At 42.7% G+C, this 20,145-nt stretch overlaps 1 protein-coding gene across 1 annotated transcript in view; it reads left to right on the forward strand.

Moving 5' to 3' along the window:
* LOC142738186 (bifunctional heparan sulfate N-deacetylase/N-sulfotransferase 3-like) overlaps positions 1-20,145 on the forward strand; it is a 365,924-nt gene that overhangs the window by 268,371 nt on the left and 77,408 nt on the right. The gene's annotated exons all lie outside the window — the stretch shown is intronic.

Raw genomic sequence — 20,145 nt, forward strand, 5'->3', positions numbered from 1 at the left:
TGGAGCGAACTCTGCAGGCGACGAGTGAAATGTCTAGAGATAGTGGGCTGGTCTGATGTGGTGTCTATCCTGGGGTCCATGGGCATATTAAAGTCCCCCCCCCCAGAACCAACGTCCCCTCCGCAAATTCGTCTAGTACATTAACTGCCTTTTCTCATAGTGTCAGTTGACCCGAGTTAGGGAGGTATAAGTTAGCAAAGGTCATGGTGCAGTCTGCAATCTTGCCTTTTATAAACAAATATCGTCCCGCGTCCCACAAGGATGGATACGCCTTTGGTTTTAGAGTCCGGAGAGGAACTGTCATATACAGGGTGGGCCATTTATATAGATACACCTAAATAAAATGGGAATGGTTAGTGATATTAGCTTCCTGTTTGTGGCACATTAGTATATGGGAGGGGGGAAACTTTTCAAGCTGGGTATTGACCATGGTGGCCATTTTGAAGTCGGCCATTTTGTATCCAACTTTAGTTTTTTCAATGGGAAGAGGGTCATGTGACACATCAAACTAATCGAGAATTTCACAAGAAAAACAATGGTGTGCTTGGTTTTAACGTTACTTTATTCTTTCATGAGTTATTTATGCCATTATGGGTGTCAGGTCCGAGCATTCCTAGACGAACAGTTTCCTGGAAAGTGGATTGGTCGTCGTGGGCCAGTTGAATGGCCCCCTAGGTCTCCCGATCTGACCCCCTTAGATTTTTATCTTTGGGGTCATCTGAAGGCAAATGTCTATGCTCTGAAGATACGAGATGTGCAGCAACTGAAACTACAGATACTGGAAGCCTGTGCTAGCATTTCTTCTGCGGTGTTGCTATCAGTGTGTGAAGAGTGGGAGAAGAGGGTTGCATTGACAATCCAACACAATGGGCAGCAATTTGAACACATTTTATAAGTGGTCAGAAACTTGTAAATAACTCATGAAAGAATAAAGTAACATTAAAACCAAGCACACCATTGTTTTTCTTGTGAAATTCTCGATAAGTTTGATGTGTCACATGACCCTCTTCCCATTGAAAAAACTAAAGTTGGACACAAAATGGCCGACTTCAAAATGGCCGCCATGGTCAACACCCAGCTTGAAAAGTTTCCCCAATCCCATATACTAATGTGCCACAAACAGGAAATTAATATCACCAACCATCCCCATTTTATTTAGGTGTATCCATATAAATGGCCCACCCTGTAGATCTGGGAATCTTTAGCTTCGGAGGGACGGAAGCTGGTCCGAGCGGAAATGTGTCTCCTGTAAGAAGGCTACCTGAGCCCTTTTTTTCCAGAGGAGACGCAACAGAGAAGATCTCTTTTCCGGTACATTCAGACCCTGTACATTTAGTGAGACAATAGTTAAATTAGACATGATTCAGCAGGTGTTACGACCCTGAGGATAGTGAGTGGAGAACGGGTGGGGGGGGGGGGAGAGAGGATCAAGAAAGGAGAGAAGAGGCGAAAGGTATAGGGAAGTGGAAAGAGTAGAGAGAAAAAGAAGAGCCCAGAAGCTCAAAGGGACAACTGCGATTTGCACAACCCAAAAACAGGAAGAGCAAAGCCACAGGTCTATAAGTGGAGTCGAAGAAAGGCACAGCAACATAAGAAGTCCGGAGCACACGGACAACACAATGCATAGATAATGTTGACAATCAGAAAACAGTGACCGCAATAAAACCTAAGGGGAGAAAAACATACGTCCCCTCCAATATGCAGTAACATAGAGAAGAGGGCCCCCATCTCCCGCTAGTCCAACAGTCTCATCGTCCTTCAAAACCCAATGGCGAGGGGGAAAGTCAGCCCAGAGGAAAACGTCCAGGGGCATTAGATGAAACAGACCTCCAGGCATCTAATAATGGACACCTTCAACTCTGAAGAAAGGAGCCAAGTGGCTGTTAGGAAAAAGGCCAGCCAGACCCATCAGACACCGTTCCCACTGTGACGACTGCGGACCGGGCGCATGGATCCTTCATCACGAAACTCTGGCCGTCGCGGACGCTCCCCCATTTCTATTCAGGGTGGTAATGGAGGGGGGGTAGGGTCCAATCCGGGACCAGGACCACCTCGGATTCCAGGAATCGGAAGGCATCCGGAAGATCTAATGTTTTAACGGCAAAGGTATGGCCAGCCTTTCGTAGAATTATATGAAAAGGGTGACCCCAACACTATGAGGCTCCTGCCCATTTGGTGGCTTCCAATAGAGGTTTAACAATACGCCTCATATAGAGCGTTAGTCGAGACACATCAGGCAGAATCAGGACGTCAGCTCTGTAGTAAGGAACCAAGCAGCGGTCCCAAGCATTACGCAAAATGTCCTCCTTTTGCCTATAGAAATGGACCCTACATATCACATCTCTAGGACGGTCCAGATCTCTGATTTTAGGACCCGCCGAGCGGTGCACCCTGTCCAATTCAAGGGGTGTACCTGGTGCACGGTTCATCAGTTTATTAAAGATGGTGGACACCACCTCGTGCAAGTCCTCTGGAGGCATTGATTCAGGGATCCCCCATAACTTAAGATTATTGTGCCGGCCTCTGTTCAAAATATCGTCCAAATGGAAGACAAAGTCTTTCAGATGCATGGCCTGATTACTCACGGTTGTGGAGAGCGTTGTCAGATCTGACACAAAAGACCGGTTGTGGCTCTCTAGTCGGGTGACTCGTTCATCCAGCGAGCGTACAGACTGGGAGACCTCCTGTAGTGCTTTGGCCTGCTTCTCCTCTAAATGTGACATGTGCGCAGCCATGTTGGCCCGCGTGTGGAGAGCTCTCACCATCTCCCAGAGCCAGGGTACGATCCGCCTGTGTACCCAAATCTGACTGCACCATGGAGGACACAGCAGACGAGTGTGATACCGGCTGAAGAACTGCCAGAAAGTCCAGCTCAGTCGGAACGCACGTGGCCGGAGCAGTGGGGGACGCCATTACAGCTGCAAGCGAGCGGCCATCTTTTTTCCGCTGCTGAGATGGCGCAGGCTGCAGGAAACGGGCCAGAGGTGGTTCACTGGATGCTTTGGGTGTGCTGGATTTGGATTTGCCCCTTGGCATGTCTCCTCGGGCAGGTAAGTGATGGGATATTGCCTTGGTTAGCTGTGGATTTCCAGAGCTCCTGGAAATTGCTGCCTCACGCTGCCATGCCCAAGCCACGCCCCTCACTGTTCACTACCTTTATTTCATGTACTGTACAGCTACCTGTGTCAGGATGAGCTACTGGACACTACATAAGGGTGGCTCAATTTTATCATTATTGAACATTGGGTGAACTGTACAGGATAATGATTCACGTGACTCAATCTGCTCTTTCTTACTTTTATATGTAAGCTTTTTGACTTTTATATGTAAGGACTTTTTTTTATCAGTATTAGTTATCTGCTCATTTTTTAATCTTAACTTTTTCTTATGTTGACATTTTGGAGGTTTCAGAACAAATTACTAGTTTCCTTTAGAGTTATGGTCCCTAATTACAATATTTTTAAGTTACAATGGTTGTCCCAAAATGAATTAATATTGTAACTTGTACCCTGAGGAACCATTGTTTCTAAAATTATTTATTTAGAAAATTTTACTTTTTTAGACTATATAAAGATGTATTCATTATTTTGTCCTCTAATTGCGCTAGAACAGCGGTTATAAAGTTTCATAATACTAGAAAAAGAAACCCCTAAAGTCATTATACATAAGGAATTATTAAAATTGCACATATAGTGTGCACAAAAGGAAAATGTATTGGAAAATTGCTGGCCAGTGACTACCATTTACTCTAGTGACCTGTAAACATTTGTGCAAGCTACTGTAAAAGTCTGGAGCAATGAAAGGAGCCAGCCCAATATAATATTTTTTTTAACCTCCAACCGGAGTTACAATATATCAGTACTCATCAATTATTCATTTGGAAGAAAATAATGGTAAATACAAACTGTACACATATTGTACAGAAAGGAATCTTGAAAGAAATACACACATTTATCCGCATCATAGCAAGGTCCCGTGGAGCAAGATGAGTCTATGGCAGTAAGAGGAGTCTATGGCAGTAAGGCAGTCAAAGCTCATAGCACTTATGTATAACTGGAGAAGGATGTGAACACTGGTTCTGTAATTTGTCTCATTCTGCAGATCTGATAGCTCAGCATAGCAATATTAAAATTAAGTGGCAGAATGTATTTGCATCTTTTCAAATCTAATTTGGTTCCTGCTCCAAAATGTTAAGGGGCGATGAAATATCCTGTTCATGACAGATGTGTCCTGGGAGGCTATTCAAATGTGTACAATACAGACAGATAGAAAAAGAGAAGAAAATGTACCCTTGGGCATATACCCTCATCATCAGCTCTCCAAAGACATTACATTAATCATCTTTATTCACTGGTTGGGTGACTGCGAGCAATATTCAGTTCTGTTAGTGAAAGTTGTTTTTGTAAAAGAATGAATATTAACTATCCTTTCTTATGGATTGCGAATGCTTCAGGAAATAAACCCATTTTTACTTTTGATTCAATGAAAACAAAACATGTTTTTTTCATGTCCTCTAGTTTTACTTTAATAAGCTTAAATAACGTATGTGATATTACAACGCCATTAGAATTCAATTGAGTTGTTATGATAAATAAAAGAAGACGTGTTTTATGGATTATTTTTCAGATACACAGGGTTTGATTGCAGATGGAATAAAAAGATATTGGACTAATTTTAAAGGATTTATCGCTCCAGCTTTAAATATATGAAAAAGACAACTAGAAAAATCAGAAAGATTGGTTATTATTGAATTTCACTACCCAAAAATGTTGTGTAAAATAAGCTGTTGTAAAGGGAAAACAAAGAAAAACTTTTTTTTTAAGGAAGGCATTTTTTGTTTGTATCAGTGAATTTATTTATTTATTTATTGTTGTTGCTCATACAGAGGAAATGCACTAACCTAAAGTAAGTATAGAATGCCTATTATTTTACCTTCTATGAAATTTTTTGTATTGAAAGACAAACAACTTTTATCCTATATCTAGGATTTAGATATCTATGTCTGCGTTATTGGTGCTGTCCATCATGACAACATATTAGGTTGTAAGAAGCTACTAATGGTGTGAACTGCAGATCTCTAACTGTTGTGAAACATCAACTTCTAACATGTCTTGAATACCAATGACCGTTAGGGCATGTTTGGAGTTGCAGTTTCACAATAGCTGGAGGGCCGTGTGTTGCATACCACTGTACGGTGGTCCTCCATTCAGGCCCAATTCTATTAGCTAGACAAAAGAGGCTTTATATAGAAGCTCCACTGTGGTGGACCTGGTGCGTTTAATGATTTTAGAGGGTGCAGTGTAGTAGTGTACTTCATGTTTCATGTAGCAACACTGCAAAGTAAATATTATGTGTCTCTGAATCAGCAGCTCCTTGACAAGTAAGGCCTAGTTCACACAGAGTATTTTGCAGGCAGAAACAAATCTGCCTCAAAATTTGTTCATGAATTCTGATGCAGATTTTGACCTGCCTGCACCTCCTTGTTGCAGATTGTGGCCTTTGAGCACCGCAAGCAAAAAAACACTGCGAGAAACGCTTTTTCTGCCTCCCATTGGTTTCTAAAAGCTGACCGGGAAAAAAACTAACTCCACTTCCCATTGAAATCAATGGGAGGCGGTTTGGGCCATTTTTGGCGATGATTCAGATACGATTTCCCTGTCAAAATCAACGACAATAAACTCTGTGTGAATTGGGCCTTAATCTGCCAAACAGCTTTAAACCCAGGCTATGTACACCTTTGAAATTTTTGTTTTTTAATTAAAAAATGTCTATCAGTGTGTTTTGTGCAACTTTCTAAATACTTTTTATTAAAAAATATTTTAACTTTTTGAGATACAGCTGCTTTGTACTCTGTATACAGAGCAGCTGTATCATGTGCTGAGACATGAATCCGTCACTGGCGGGTTCACCTGTTATTGATCACATCTAAGGCCTTTGGAACACAACCGTGTTCGGTCCGTGATATACGGACCGCATTTCGGCTGCATTTCCCGGACCAAACACAGTTCAAGGAGCCAGTCTCCTAGCATCATAGTTATGTATGACGCTAGGTGTCCCTGCCTCCCTGCGGGATTACTGCCCCATACTGAAACATGTTTTCAGTACGGGACAGTAGTCCCGCGGGGAGGCAGTGACTCACAGCTTCATACATAACTATGATGCTAGGAGCCCGTCTCCCTGAACTGTGTTCAGTCCGGGAAAAGCGGCTGACATGCGTTCCGTATATCATGGACCGAACACGGGCGTGTGCATAAGGCCTAAGTTATGAATTTAGATGTGATCGATTGCAGCTCGAAGGTGTACATAGTCTTTAAAGACAAGGCCTACCTTGACCTTAAGGACACACGGATTTAAAAAAAAAATAGTTTTGTGTGTTTCAAGACCCATAAAAATTACAATTTTCCATCATAATAGTAGTTCAAAACCAGTGGCGGATCGAGTAGACCCTAGGTCCTGGGCTTTTACCCAAATTTGGGCCCCCCCTTCTCCATCGCCACTGCCACCCTGCCGCTCCGTAACTATTGTAAACACTACCTTTTTGTGAAAGCATTAACAAATCGGTGTTGCAATTCCCTTTTCCAAAGGCCTGTCTCCATCCGTTCCAGACTTCATTACAACTTCTGCAGAATTTGGCCACTCAGATGTCTTCTGCTCTTCACTTTTCCAACAATTCCACCCTATGAACTAAGATAAAATTCTCATGGTGCCACACACTGTGCCCCTAAATATAATAGCACCATACACTACGCCCCTGAATAAAATAGTACTAAAGACTGTGCCCCTGAATATAATTGTGTCAAACACTGTAAGGTAAAGCACCACATACACAGTGCACCTGTAGATAGTGCCACACACAGCCCCTGTAGATAGTATCACACCCCCTATCGATAGTGCCACACACCCCTGTAGATAGCGCCACACAGCCCCCTGTAAATAGCATCACACAAATCCCCCCTGTAGATAGTGCCACATACAGCCCCTGTAGATAGAATCACACCTCCCTGTAGATAGTGGCACACAGACCCCTGTATATAGCGCCACACACAGCCCCCTGTAGATAGTGCCACTTTGACCCCCTGTAAATAGTGCCACACACCCCCCTATAGATAGCACCACACAACCCCCCTGTAAAAAATCGCCACACAGTCCCCTGTAGGAAGCGCCACACAGCCCCCCCTGCAGATGTGCCACCCCCTGTATGTCGTGCCACACTTACCTTACATGAGCGTGCGGATCTTGTAAGGTAAGAGCAGAGTTCACAGCAGCACAGAATCTGCACGCTCCTGTCCTGAAATACTCTGTGCTGCTCTGAACTCTGCCCTTACCATTACGTAGCTCAGTCTGTTACCTCTCCTCCACTCCTGTCCTCAATAATACCTTCACATGATTGGCAAGTCACCATCCTGCACAAGATCCGCACGCTCATCTCCTGAAGTACTCTGTGCTGCTGTGAACTCTGCTCTTAACATTACGTGGTGACTTGCCAATCATGTGAAGGTGTTATTGAGGACAGGAGTGGAGGAGAGGTAACAGACTGAGAGCTACGTAATGGTAAGAGCAGAGTTCACAGCAGCACAGAATCTGCATGCTCATCTCCTGAAATACTCTGTGCTGCCTTAAACTCTGTGGACAGGTCAGGATCCTGTTTCTTTTAAATGCTGCACTGTAGCGCAGCCTTATATAGTGGATCGCCAGCAGCATTTAAAAGAAACAGGATCCTGACCTGTCCACAGAGTTTAAGGCAGCACAGAGTATTTCAGGAGATGAGTACGGCCGGCCACGGGCAGCCGGTCGTTTTTCCGAGCCGTGCTCCCATTATAAAGTATAGGAGCACGGCCCGTAAAATAAAAAAATAGAACATGTTCTATCTTTTTAACGGCACGGGCACCTTCCCGTGAGAAAACGTGAAGGTACCCGTGGCTAACAGAAGTCTATGGGCCCGCTATTTCGGGTCGTAATTACGACCCGTAATAACGGCTGTTTTTACGGTCGTGTGCATGAGGCCCCGTAATGACGGGTGGCTACATGTGTGCACCCGTCATTACGGCAGCGTTGCTAGGCGACGTCAGTAAATAGTCACTGTCCAGGGTGCTGAAAGAGTTAACTGATCGGCAGTAACTGTTTCAGCACCCTGGACAGTGAATTCCGATCAGAATATAGAGTAACCTGTAAAAAAAAAAAGACGTTCATACTTACTCAGAACTTTCTGCTTCCTCCAGTCCGGTCTCCTGGCCGTTGCCTTGGTGACGCGTCCCTTTCGACATCCGGCCCGACATTCCTGGATGACGTTACAGCCCATGTGACCGCTGCAGCCAATCACAGGCTGCCGCGGCCTCTGCAGCCAATCACAGGCTGCCGCGTCAGAAAAGAAGGTCGGACTGGAGGAAGAAGAGGGACTCGTCACCAAGACAACGACCAGGTACGTATGAAATGCTTTTTATTTTATTTTTAATCAGCAGCCTCTTTTCTCTATCAGTGAATGATAGAGACAAGTAGCTGCCGATTTGTATAATATTTTTGACCGGGTTCACTCAAAACGGGTTCGGCCGAACCCGGTGAAGTTCGGATTCGCTGCGAACCGAACTTTTCCCGATGTTCGGACCGAAACCGGGTTCGGTTGTCCCGGTTCACTCATCTCTAGTGAGGATTTTAATGTATCACAGTAAATACTGCTGACTGCTAATGGTATAAGCAAAGTTCAAGTACAACCAAACAATATCATATACGGATAGATCTTAATGTACTTATCTATTTCCAAGCATGATCAACCCTAATTGGACACTATATAAGTTGTACATACCTGGAAGGTGATGACGGCTCTGATGAAGTCCCGGTGGGGATGAAACGCGTTAGCCAATGAAATTTCTCTAATTGACACATGCATGCCTGACGTCACATGCCATGTACCTGCTCTGGAGCGGACTTCATGCTGGGATATGCCAAACCCGGCCTTTTACCCCTGAAGCTGTGATGTGGCTAAGCCAGTAGGTTTATGCCGGATCGTGCTGTCGGATGAGGAGTGCCAGGAACCTATCTCGTCTAATTTTGACCCCCGTCTTGAAGGATGTAATTTTGACTTATACGACATCACGAACCTGGAGATATGGGTGAATGGATACCTAACCACGTGCCTTGAATTGGATCATGCTGGTCCTGTTTGGCTAGTTAAAGTACATTCCTCTTTAACAAACAACTTCAAAGCCTTACGTGAACAGCTCCTTAAGGGATCATATTGCCTTTCTACTCTGGCACATACCAACTTGTTTCCCTTACCATTACCGATGGATGAGACTTTCGGCCGACCTTCAAATCGGTTCACTATTTCCATTAATGGGGCCCCTTGATCATGCTTGGAAATAGATAAGTACATTAAGATCTATCCGTATATACTATTTTTTGGTTGTACTTGAACTTTGCATTAGCAGTCAGCAGTATTTACTGTGATACATTAATTTCCTCATTTTGATATCCTGTGTGTTTTTTAAACAAATTGCGGTATGTTATGGATCTTTATATCTTGGACCTTGCATGTCCAACTTATAATATATGGAATCTAACATATTTTTAATTAATTAATACATTTTGTATTTACTTTTCAAATCTGTTCTGCCTAGAGTGTGCTGGTTTGTCCAATGATCTTTTTTGCTTTGTTTTTTGATACTAGTAACATAATAACTTTATTCAGCAGGTCATTACAATTGCGGTGGTACCAAATTTATATAGTTTTTTATGTTTTACTACTTTTACCGAAAAAAAACACTTTTATTGCAAAATTATTTGTTTTTGTGTCGCCATATTTTAAGAGCCATAACTTTTATATTTTTCTGCCGATCTAGCTGTTTCAGGGCTTATTTTTTTGTGAAACAAGTGTTTTTCTTTTATCGCTTTTCATCACATTTTTTGGAAGGCAAAATGAACAGAAAACAGCATATCTAGAATTGTTTTTCATTTTATTTTTTACGGCGTTCACCCTGTGGGTTAAATAATGTAATCGTTTTATATTTGAGGTCGTTACGGAAGCGGCGATACCAAATATGTGTAATGAACACATCACAATAGGATAATCTCAGTCCCATGTTCCACCCCAAATTTAGCTCTTACCCCTAAATACTAATATCAGAATATAAAGTCAAATGAAGAAACTACACGTAAAAAATTATTGTAAGCTGAAAAGGCACAAACCCCGAAATGATAAGTGCACAGTCCATAACCAATATTATACCTACCAAAAATTTGACATGTATACAAAAGAAAGGTGAAAGTCTTTATTGGGAACAATGTGACAAATAATCACATTGCAAGTTGTTTTAGTCTCTTTTCTTTTTTCTTCCTAAAAAAACTGAGACTGAGCTCAATACGCGCTGGTAAATGGCTATTGGATGCTGCAAAGAGTATGGTTTTTGGATTTGTATAGTAGAAAAGAGTAGGGTTTTTGCACTTGTATAGGAGAAAAAAAAACGGAAGTGTACCAGTCACATTACAGATAAATGGGACCAAGTCAGATCTTAAGGGAGGGGATTTATTAGGACTGGCATTTCATACGGCAGTCATAATAGGAAACAAGCTGGAGTTAGATGCAAAAAATTGGGAGGCGTACACCTCTGAATAAATGTGTCGCATCTTTAACTGTCCATGCGCCACTGAGTAAAAACTGGCTTAGAAAAGTTTATAAATTCCCCCATTAGCCTTTCAACATACAGTACAATGCCAGACATTACAACGTACACTATCTGGCCAAAAGAATGTTGACACCTGACCATCATACCTATAGAACTTGTTGAACATTTCACTTCAAAACCATATGCGATAATATTGAGTTGGGTCCTCTTTTGCAGCTATAACAGCCTGGACTCTTCTTGGAAGTCTTTTCACAACATTTTGGAGCATGTCTTTGGGCCCATTCAGCCAAAAGAACATTTGTGAGGTCAGACACTGAATTTGGAGGAGAAAGTCTGATACCGCCATCAGCGTTTCAATTCCAAAGGTGTTTGATGGGGTTGAAGTCAAGGCTCTGTGCAGGCCACTCGAGTTTCTTCCCACCAAACTGGTCAAACCATGTCTTATGGACCTCGCTTTCTGCAAAGGAGCATGTTGGCACACAAAAGGGCCTTCTCCACAATGTTGCTACAAAGTTTGAAACATACAACTGTCTTCAATGTCTTTGTGTGCTGTAGCAAAAACATTATCCTTCACTAGGTCCTAGCCTAAATCCGGAACAAAAGCCTCAGTACATCATAACTCCTCCACCAAATTTTACAGGCACTATGCAATACGGTAGTTAGAGTTCTTATGGCATCCGCCAAACCCAGATTCATCCATCAGACTGCCAGATAGTGAACATGTTTCCACTACATCAAAGTATAATGGTTGCTTGTTGTACATGTAACATCCACGGCCACGGACCGTCGCTCTCACTTACCTACCAACGTGTCCAGGCCAGCGTCTACCTCCCAGGAGACGCCAGCGCTCACATCTGCCCGGCTCTGCACTGGTCTCAAGGGTGCACATGATCATAATTACAAACTCATCTCCAGATCACCCTGGACTATAAAAAGGGCTCTGCCTTTTCACACCTTGCCTGAGCATTATTGTGTATTCCCATGTTAGTCTTAGCAAATGGTCCCTTAGTTGTATCTTGTTCCCAGTGTTGCCGTGTCCTGCTACCTGTACCCTGTATCCCGTGCTGTGTTTGTTCCTGAGCCGCTTCTAGTGTTGGAGTCGTGTTGTGTCATCTGCCACGTCTGCTGTCATACACCAGGTTTAGTGTCATCTGCCACGCCTCGTATTGTCCGCCACATTTGGCATCATCCTACCCTCCAGTTCCACCTGTGCCTAAGCATCTGCTACTGTCTGGACTATTACAGGTACCCTTGTGCTAGGACTTTGTATAGACTTTTGTAGATTGTTGTTTGGCCAGCTGCTACTCCGCTACGGCGGTGCATCCTAGTGGGTCCACATACCCACGGATCGTGACAGTACACCACTCCAGCCAATGCTGAAGGGCTATCTCACCTCTAACAGATTTACTGTTGAGCCCTAACAAAAGACCATTGGATCGGGGAAACAATAGTGACTTTTCAAGGCAAATTGGCACTGCCCATATGTGAGACAAAATAAAATGAAACTAGTGTACTACCGCTAATTTTTTACTAGCAAGTATTTTTCTTCTGTAAAGTAAGGTACATGAATACCTCAAACATAGATATAATATGAATTACAGTTTTCCATAGGGCTGGCAATGTTTGTACTTATACGTTTTTAATTTTTTAAACAAAGGCGATTCTGGTGTACAGATACTAGAATATATATATTTTGTTTGCCCCATTCTAGTTATTATTGTGCTATTTAGTCAGAGATGCCTGAGGTTTTTTTTTTTTTTTACTGGTTTAGAGTAATACATTTCCTGAATCAAAATATACATGGTTTATTTGAGTTTATGTAAGATACGACTGGCAAACAATACACCACAGGGAAGATCCTACTATATTGTACTCACTATAGGTTGTCCTTAATGAGCTGGAACTATTTCATGTTGCTCAATTATGCCATTCTCCTTCATGATCTTTGTTCCTCCTTTTTAATTTTCTTTCCATTTTAGTCTACACAAGCCTGTTTTCCTGATACGGTAGAACACAATTGAAAGGACAGAATAGAATTGACATCTTTCCCAGTCAAGGATTTCTATAATAAGTCGGACTAGGGAGGATGTCAATCAACCTGTAGTGTCCATGAAGGATTCCCATATATGAATAATATGGAATAGAAATAACGATATGGACAAAACACAAAATTGCGGTACATCTTAGGGACTTGTTTTCAAATAAGAGAAGAAATTATATCTAGTTAAGTAGTACGGTTAAAAAAAATACATATGTTTATCAAGGTCAACCAAGACCAATATGATTTTACTGCATGTACCCCAGTCTTTCAGATTATTCCCTCAAATAAGTGCCCACCTTTGTAATGGTCTTTGTTAAAGTGAGCTTGATAATAAGATCATTGGGCTGTGAAAAAGGAGTTGCAACCCGTCATCACAGGATCACATTGTTTACAGATCTACGTGGCTCAGTATAAAGGTGAGTTTGTACATTTCTAACTATGAGGGTTAGGTGCAGGGCCAGTCTTAGGATAGATGGCGCCCTGTGTGAAATTATCTTTCAGCGTCCCACCCCATCACAAAAAGAACACCCCATAAAAAAAGTATAATGTCCCTCACAGTATAATGCCCTATATAGTGCCCCTACACAGTATAATGCACCTTTAGTGCCCCCCATACAGTATAATAATAATATAATATATTATAACCCCTTCAAGGACACAGTATTTTGTCCTCTAATTGTGCGCACACAGTATTATGACCCCTAAGGCCTTATGCACACGAACGTATTTTTTCCCTCCCATAAATACTGGCGTAAATACGGGTCCGGTGTCACCAGTATTCCACCCATATTTACGGGCACGTTTTTGCTGAAAAATTGCACTGCACTAATCGGCAGCCCCTTCTCTCTATAAGTGCAGGATAGAGAGAAGGGGCAGCCCTTTCCGAGGTAAAAGTAAAAGAAATTCATACTTACCCGGCCGTTGCCTTGGTGATGCGTCCCTCTCTTGACATCCAGCCCGACCTCCCTGGATGACGTGGCAGTCCATGTGACTGCTGCAGCCTGTGATTGGCCTGTGATTGGCTGCAGCGGTCACATGGGCTGAAACGTCATCCCGGGAGGCCGGATTGGAGGAAAAAGCAGGGAGTTCTGGGTAAGTATGAACTTCTATTTTTTTTACACGTTGATTTATATTGTGATCGGAAGTCACTATCCAGGGTGCTGAAAGAGTTACTGCCGATCAGTTAACTCTTTCAGCACCCTGGACAGTGACTATCCACTGACGTCGCCTAGCAACGCTCCCGTAATTACGGGTGCACACACGTAGTCACCCGTAATTACGGGAGCCCCATAGACTTCTATGGGCCTGCCCGTGCCGTAATTACGGCCTAATATAGGACATGTTCTATATTTTTCAACGGCACGGGCACCTTCCCGTAAGCATACTGGGAAGTACCCGTGGCCAATAGAGGTCTATGGGCCCGTAATTACGGGCGTTTTTAAGTTCGTGTGAATGGGGCCTAAGTGCCACACACAGTATCTTGCCCCCTGTAGTACCCCTACACACTGGAAAAATAAAATTTCCTCAGGATACCCCTACCAACAATTTTTGGAGAAAGACCGAAAATGGCTAAAAACAAGCACTACACGCGTAGGGTATGTTCATGAATTTTGAAGCTGATTTTGAATTGACAGCGTTGTTTGACCTTTTTTTTTTTGCGGTTTTTTTAAGCCGTTGAAGCTAATGCAAAAGACGCAGGCAATAAAGCTCCAAACGGGCACCGCTGGTATTTTCTGCCTCCTATTAATTTCAATTGGAGGTCAGAGGTGGAATCCACTTGAAGGCTATCAGTCCTCACTCGCAGTAAAATGATCATCAGCCCACCACTCTCAGTAATATGACCATCAGCCCCCCACTCAGAGTAAAATGGTCATCAGCCCTCCACTCACAGTAAAATGACCATCAGCCCCCCACTCACAGTAAAATGACCATCAGCCCGCCACTCACAGTAAAATAACCATCAGCCCGCCATTCACAGTAAAATTACCATCAGCCTGCCACTCGCAGTAAAATGACCATCAGCCCCCCACTCACAGTAAAATGACCATCAGCCCACCACTCTCACTAAAATGACCATCAGCCTGCCACTCACAGATTCCCCCTGTAGATAGTGCCACACAGCCCCTTTGTAGGTAGTGCCACACAGCCCCCTTGTAGGCAGTGCCACACAGTCCCCTGGTAGGTAGTGCCATACAGCCCCCTTGTAGGTAGTGGCACAAAGCCCCCTTGTAGCTAGTGCCACACAGTCCCCTGTAGATAGTGCCACACAGCCCCTTGTAGGTAGTGCCACACAGCCCCCTGTAGGTAGTGCCACACAGCCCCTTGTAGGTAGTGTCACACAGCCCCCTTGTAGGTAGTGCCACACAGCCCCTGTAAGTAGTGCCACACAGCCCCCGTGTAGATAGTGCCACAGAGCCCCCTTGTGTGTAGTGCCACACAGCCCCTTTGTAGGTAGTGCCACACAGCCCACAGCCCCCTTGTAGATAGCACCCCCCCTTCCTGTAGAAAGCGCCACTGTAGCTCCCTTCAGGAGCGGAATCCCCCTGTGGCCGGGGATTCTGCTCCTGGAGCGCTCCGCTTGATGTCTCTGTATATATATGTAGAATTAGGTGAAGAAAGAAGGATTAGATCTCCATCGCTATCCAGTCTTATTGAATTCAGGAAATTGATCCAAGGCAGGAGGTATGGAATATGATATATGTTTTAATAGGTAAAATGCTACACGTTACGAGATTGGACCAATCTCTTCATCAGGCAAGAAAAGCATACATGTAGTTGGGAGAATCCAGCAGGACTTAAATAGCTTAAAAAAACGCCAAAGTGAAGGTAAACTACATTGGGGTCAAAGGTAAAAGGATTAAAGGATTAACGTTGAACTGATGCACTTAGAAAAATTTCTATCAATATTAACTTTCACAGAATGTGAAAATGAAACATTATAACGGATTAGCAGTGAATGTGGATTGGCACAGTGAATACACAAGGAAGCATTGTCATTCATACTGGTTTGGCTGTAGTCTCGCCTGGGTTATTATCGTGTGATTGTAGTAAATACTTGGTGTCCTCAGGTTTCTATGAGGATCACTTGAGCATGAATGTCCGCCGCAGTCAGCGGTCTTGCTGGATCGCAAGATATGCGTCCCAGGTAGCTATGGAGATTGTGCTATGAGGCCAGGAGACGGGGGAGCGTCTCCAAGTGTCATCGAGACGGGTATGTCAGCCGTTCTTTGAGGGAATTCGCAAGATGTGTGTCCCAATGAAGATTAAGCATTGGGAGGCTGAGAGATGGGGAAGCGTCTCCCGTTGTTATGGAAACGAGTTAGCATAGCTAAAAGGGAGATCGCTCAAGGGCTATGGAGGCCCGGAGTGACCAAAAAGCTGCTGCACACTCTCGGAGCTCCATATTGCAAGTATGAGGTGGACAATAAATGCAAGTGTTACATGGTACTGTATAATTTCTACTGGGTAATGTGATAGTTAGATTATAATAAGGTGAATTAAGATAAAAACAAGAAGTATCACCTACCAGCCTCACATCTCCAACACAACTCACCGAATCTCTCCCTATCAATCTGGTCCTCAGCCCCTCCCCTACCATATCGATTATTGTAAACAATATCATTGAAGACCAACCACATATAGTTCCTTCCTTATACCGCTTCTCCCAACCAACACAGACAACAGTGTGATCTTCTAAAACAAGCAGCGGAAGGGAGCCAGCGCAGCGCCCCCTTTCACCTGCTGGAGTGATGCACCCTGTGCCATGGCACAGGTCGCACACCCCTAAGGCCGGCCCTGGTTAGGTGCTGACTCTTGTGTCTATTGCACGGCTTAAAAAAAAAATCAAGTACATATTTCTCGCCAGTCTCTCTATGGTTTGTAAACAATGACAGATCAATAATATACAATGCTTAGGTTTCAGTTCAGGTGATAAAGATCTGCTCCTAAATTTTATTTTCTTCTCTGTAGGGAGCTCTTATAAGTCTATCAAGTTGAAAAAAGCCAGAATATTATTTCTTCTGTCCTATGCTTTAAAGTACTGCACTGCTGACCTCTCCAAAGTTATAGAGTCTTTATAAGCACAGGCAGTCTCTTACATGTTTCACTTGGGAAAGAAGCTCAACTCCTTACAGAAAACCAGGCTCAGTGCATGCACAATGCAGAACTATCGGACTGTCAATTCAAAGCTCAATAGTAGATGCAGAATATAGCGCTACAGAGAAATGGCATTTTACTTATTTCACAATACGACTAGTTGTAATTTCAATGGAAAAATGTTGATAATTTACAATAATTACTATTATTACATTTCTGGTGTGAAATAATGTGAAGTGCAATAATGCGCAGTAAGTTAATGTTATCAGTCTTTCATTATGTTAAGGCCATGTTCAGACGTGGCAGAATTTTTCCACTGCAAATGTTGGTGCAGATTCGGGGCAATTACGCAACTAATCTGCACCAACAGTTGCATATTTGACAGGTAATTCAGACATTGCAGATATCACAGCGGACTTGCCACAGATTTCAGTTTTTGCATTGCAAAGGCTGAAATCCGCTGTGAACTTCCGCTTCTCCTCCGCAATGTAATGAGCATGCTGCGGAGTGAAAATTCTGCACCGCAGCCTGATTTCCGCACAGTTATTTTCCGCAACGTCTGAAGTAAGTTTTCTAAAATGTATAGAAAGAAATGTAAAAAACGGCTGCTGCAGAATTCCACTGCGGACTGTCCGCATCTGAATTCAACAGCAATTCCACCACGTCTGAATGTGCCCTTAGACCAACTTCCACCTTTAAAGGGAATGTCCACCCTTCAACATAATTTTCTTTCTTTTTTGATTAAGGCCTGATTCACACAAGCGCTGCGCATCTCGGACGTGAAAAACTGCAGTTTTTTTCTTATTGCGTTCCCCAAGCGTGTTAAATAATGTTAAATTGTAATAGTTCTGACTTTCACGGACGCAGTAATACCAATTATGTTTATATCTTTTATTTTTTATGGGGAAAATGAGAAAAGGTTTTTTTAAAAACTAAATTTTTTTGCACTTAAAAAATCTTTCTTTAACTTTTTTTTATTAGTACTAATGTATTGCAGTATATCATGATTTTGACAGGCTGCTTTTAAGCCATGCCTCTGGCAGGGTTTAATAGGAGTGCAAAGATGGCAGACCAGGGGGCCTTCATTAGGCCCCCAGGCTGCAATGACAACCATCAGGGGCTGATGATCTGTCAGAGGGGACTGTCCCTATCTTTCTAACGGTTTAGATGCTGTGGTCACTATTGACTGCGGCATCCAAGCGGTTAAACGAGTGGGATACTGCTCGAGCAGGATCCCGCTCATTGCAGTGAAGTGTCGGCTGTTTCATATAGCCAACACCCACTTAGCATGAAGCGGGCTCAGTCTGTGAGTCCGCTCCATACTTCCCCTTGCCGTTTATGATGTAAGTATACGTCAAATGTCAACGAAGGGTTAATATCCTAATTAATATGACAGAGAGCAATGCCTTTCCTGCATAGACGTAGCATTAAATTCCTTCTTCCACCACTAGAGTGTTACTGAATACTCATCAAGTGACAATAACAATAAAACAGTATTCAGCAAGTTCCTAAGCTCCCCTAGTGGTGGCTACAGGCAGCCAGAATTTTATTTTTTAACTCGATGTCTATGTAGAGAACTTGAAATTCTGCATCAGAAAAACAGAGCTCTGAATGCTTTAAAGAAATCAGCAGAAAAGTGGAATGTCCACCTTTTAACACTTCTATTTTTAAGTATAGATTCCTCTTTGATAGATGGTAAATTTACATGTACAGTATATATTAGATAAATTGATAAATAGCAGTTCCTTAATATATCCTTACTAATAGAATAACAGTAGCCTGTATTCTGGAGTCTATGGGGCAGCTGATGTCGTAATACTGTACAGATAGTGTTCTATTGACAGGGATGGAACAGGGAATTTGAATTATTGTATCTCTACTGCTCCTGCTGCTGTTGTTCAATCAATTTCCCAATGTGTTTATATAGTACGCCAAAGTGGAGTAAAGAATAGAATAGCAAATGGCATAAATAACAATTCCTTAGAATAAAACTGTAATTTAATTTGCTAATTCCCTATAGAGGACTTTTATCATACAAGGTTTGTTTTATCAGCAGCGTAGCTGGAAGGCGGAGACTGGCAAAGTATGTGTTTGGGTGTGTATGTGAAGGGGGGTGCCAATTGCATCAACGGCTAGAGCTGTTGTTGATCTTAGTGAAAGAAAGCTTCATCCCTGGTTTTATGGTTGCTAGCAGGGATGAGGGGAAAATATGTGGAGGGTGGGTGAAAATTCCTAAGAGCCCAGAAAAGAGTAATTTTTGTTTTGTGCTACTTCATCATATGCACTCTAAATCAGGTGGAATTTCACTTTAAAGAGGCTCTGTCACCAGATTTTGCAACCCCTATCTGCTATTGCAGCAGATAGGCGCTGCAATGTAGATTACAGTAACGTTTTTATTTTTAAAAAACGAGCATTTTTGGCCAAGTTATGACCATTTTTGTAGTTATGCAAATGAGGCTTGCAAAAGTCCAAGTGGGTGTGTTTAAAAGTAAAAGTCCAAGTCGATCTTACCTGCAAACGCTGATGCTGCTGCAGAATCAACTGTAGCCTCTGGTGCCGATGTGGCCGTCACGATGCAGGACCTGTGAGTGACGTCACAGATCTGCACTGTCAGAAGCTGGGCGTTCTGAAGAGAAGAGGATGTTACTTCTCTTCAGAGCGCCCAGCTAGTGAAAGTATTAAAAACGCCCCGATGTACGCACATAATACACGCCCACTTGGACTTTTACTTTAAACACTCCCACTTGGACTTTTGCAAGCCTCATTTGCATAACTACAAAAATGGTCATAACGTGCCCAAAAATGCTCATTTTTTAAAAATAAAAACGTTACTGTAATCTACATTGCAGCGCCTATCTGCTGCAATAGCAGATAGGGGTTGCAAAATCTGGTGACAGAGCCTCTTTAAGGTCCTGTTCACACGTCATACGCAAAATACGCGTAAAATTTACTTAATTACGCTTCCCATTCAAATCAATGGGAAAGTGCGCAAAGCGTTTTTTTACGCGAGCATGTTTAAAAACCGCGGCATGTAAAAAAAACATCAGGTCAATTCTTTGATTCATAAAGCTGGTCAACAATGCGTCAAATGTTCCCAGGGTCAATAGAAGTCCTAACTGTGCGCTAAAAAATGCACAAAAAGCGCACGCAAAATGCGTCAAAAAAATTCACCAAAAACGCATCAAGAATGCCTGTACAAGCACACCGGTTTTTTTTAGCGCTGTGTGAACATGCCCTAATAAAAAGACAAAAACTTTTATATACATTATTTCTTTTGTGTCTTCATTTATATAAATGTGTATAAATTTTGAGTGCTATATACCTGAGAAAATAATGCTCTGTTTCTTTACCTATAATTATGATATTCTAGGATGGAATTCCTAATTTTTT

Source organism: Rhinoderma darwinii, chromosome 1 (genome assembly GCF_050947455.1).
Source record: "Rhinoderma darwinii isolate aRhiDar2 chromosome 1, aRhiDar2.hap1, whole genome shotgun sequence".
NCBI classification, from domain to species: domain Eukaryota; kingdom Metazoa; phylum Chordata; class Amphibia; order Anura; family Rhinodermatidae; genus Rhinoderma; species Rhinoderma darwinii.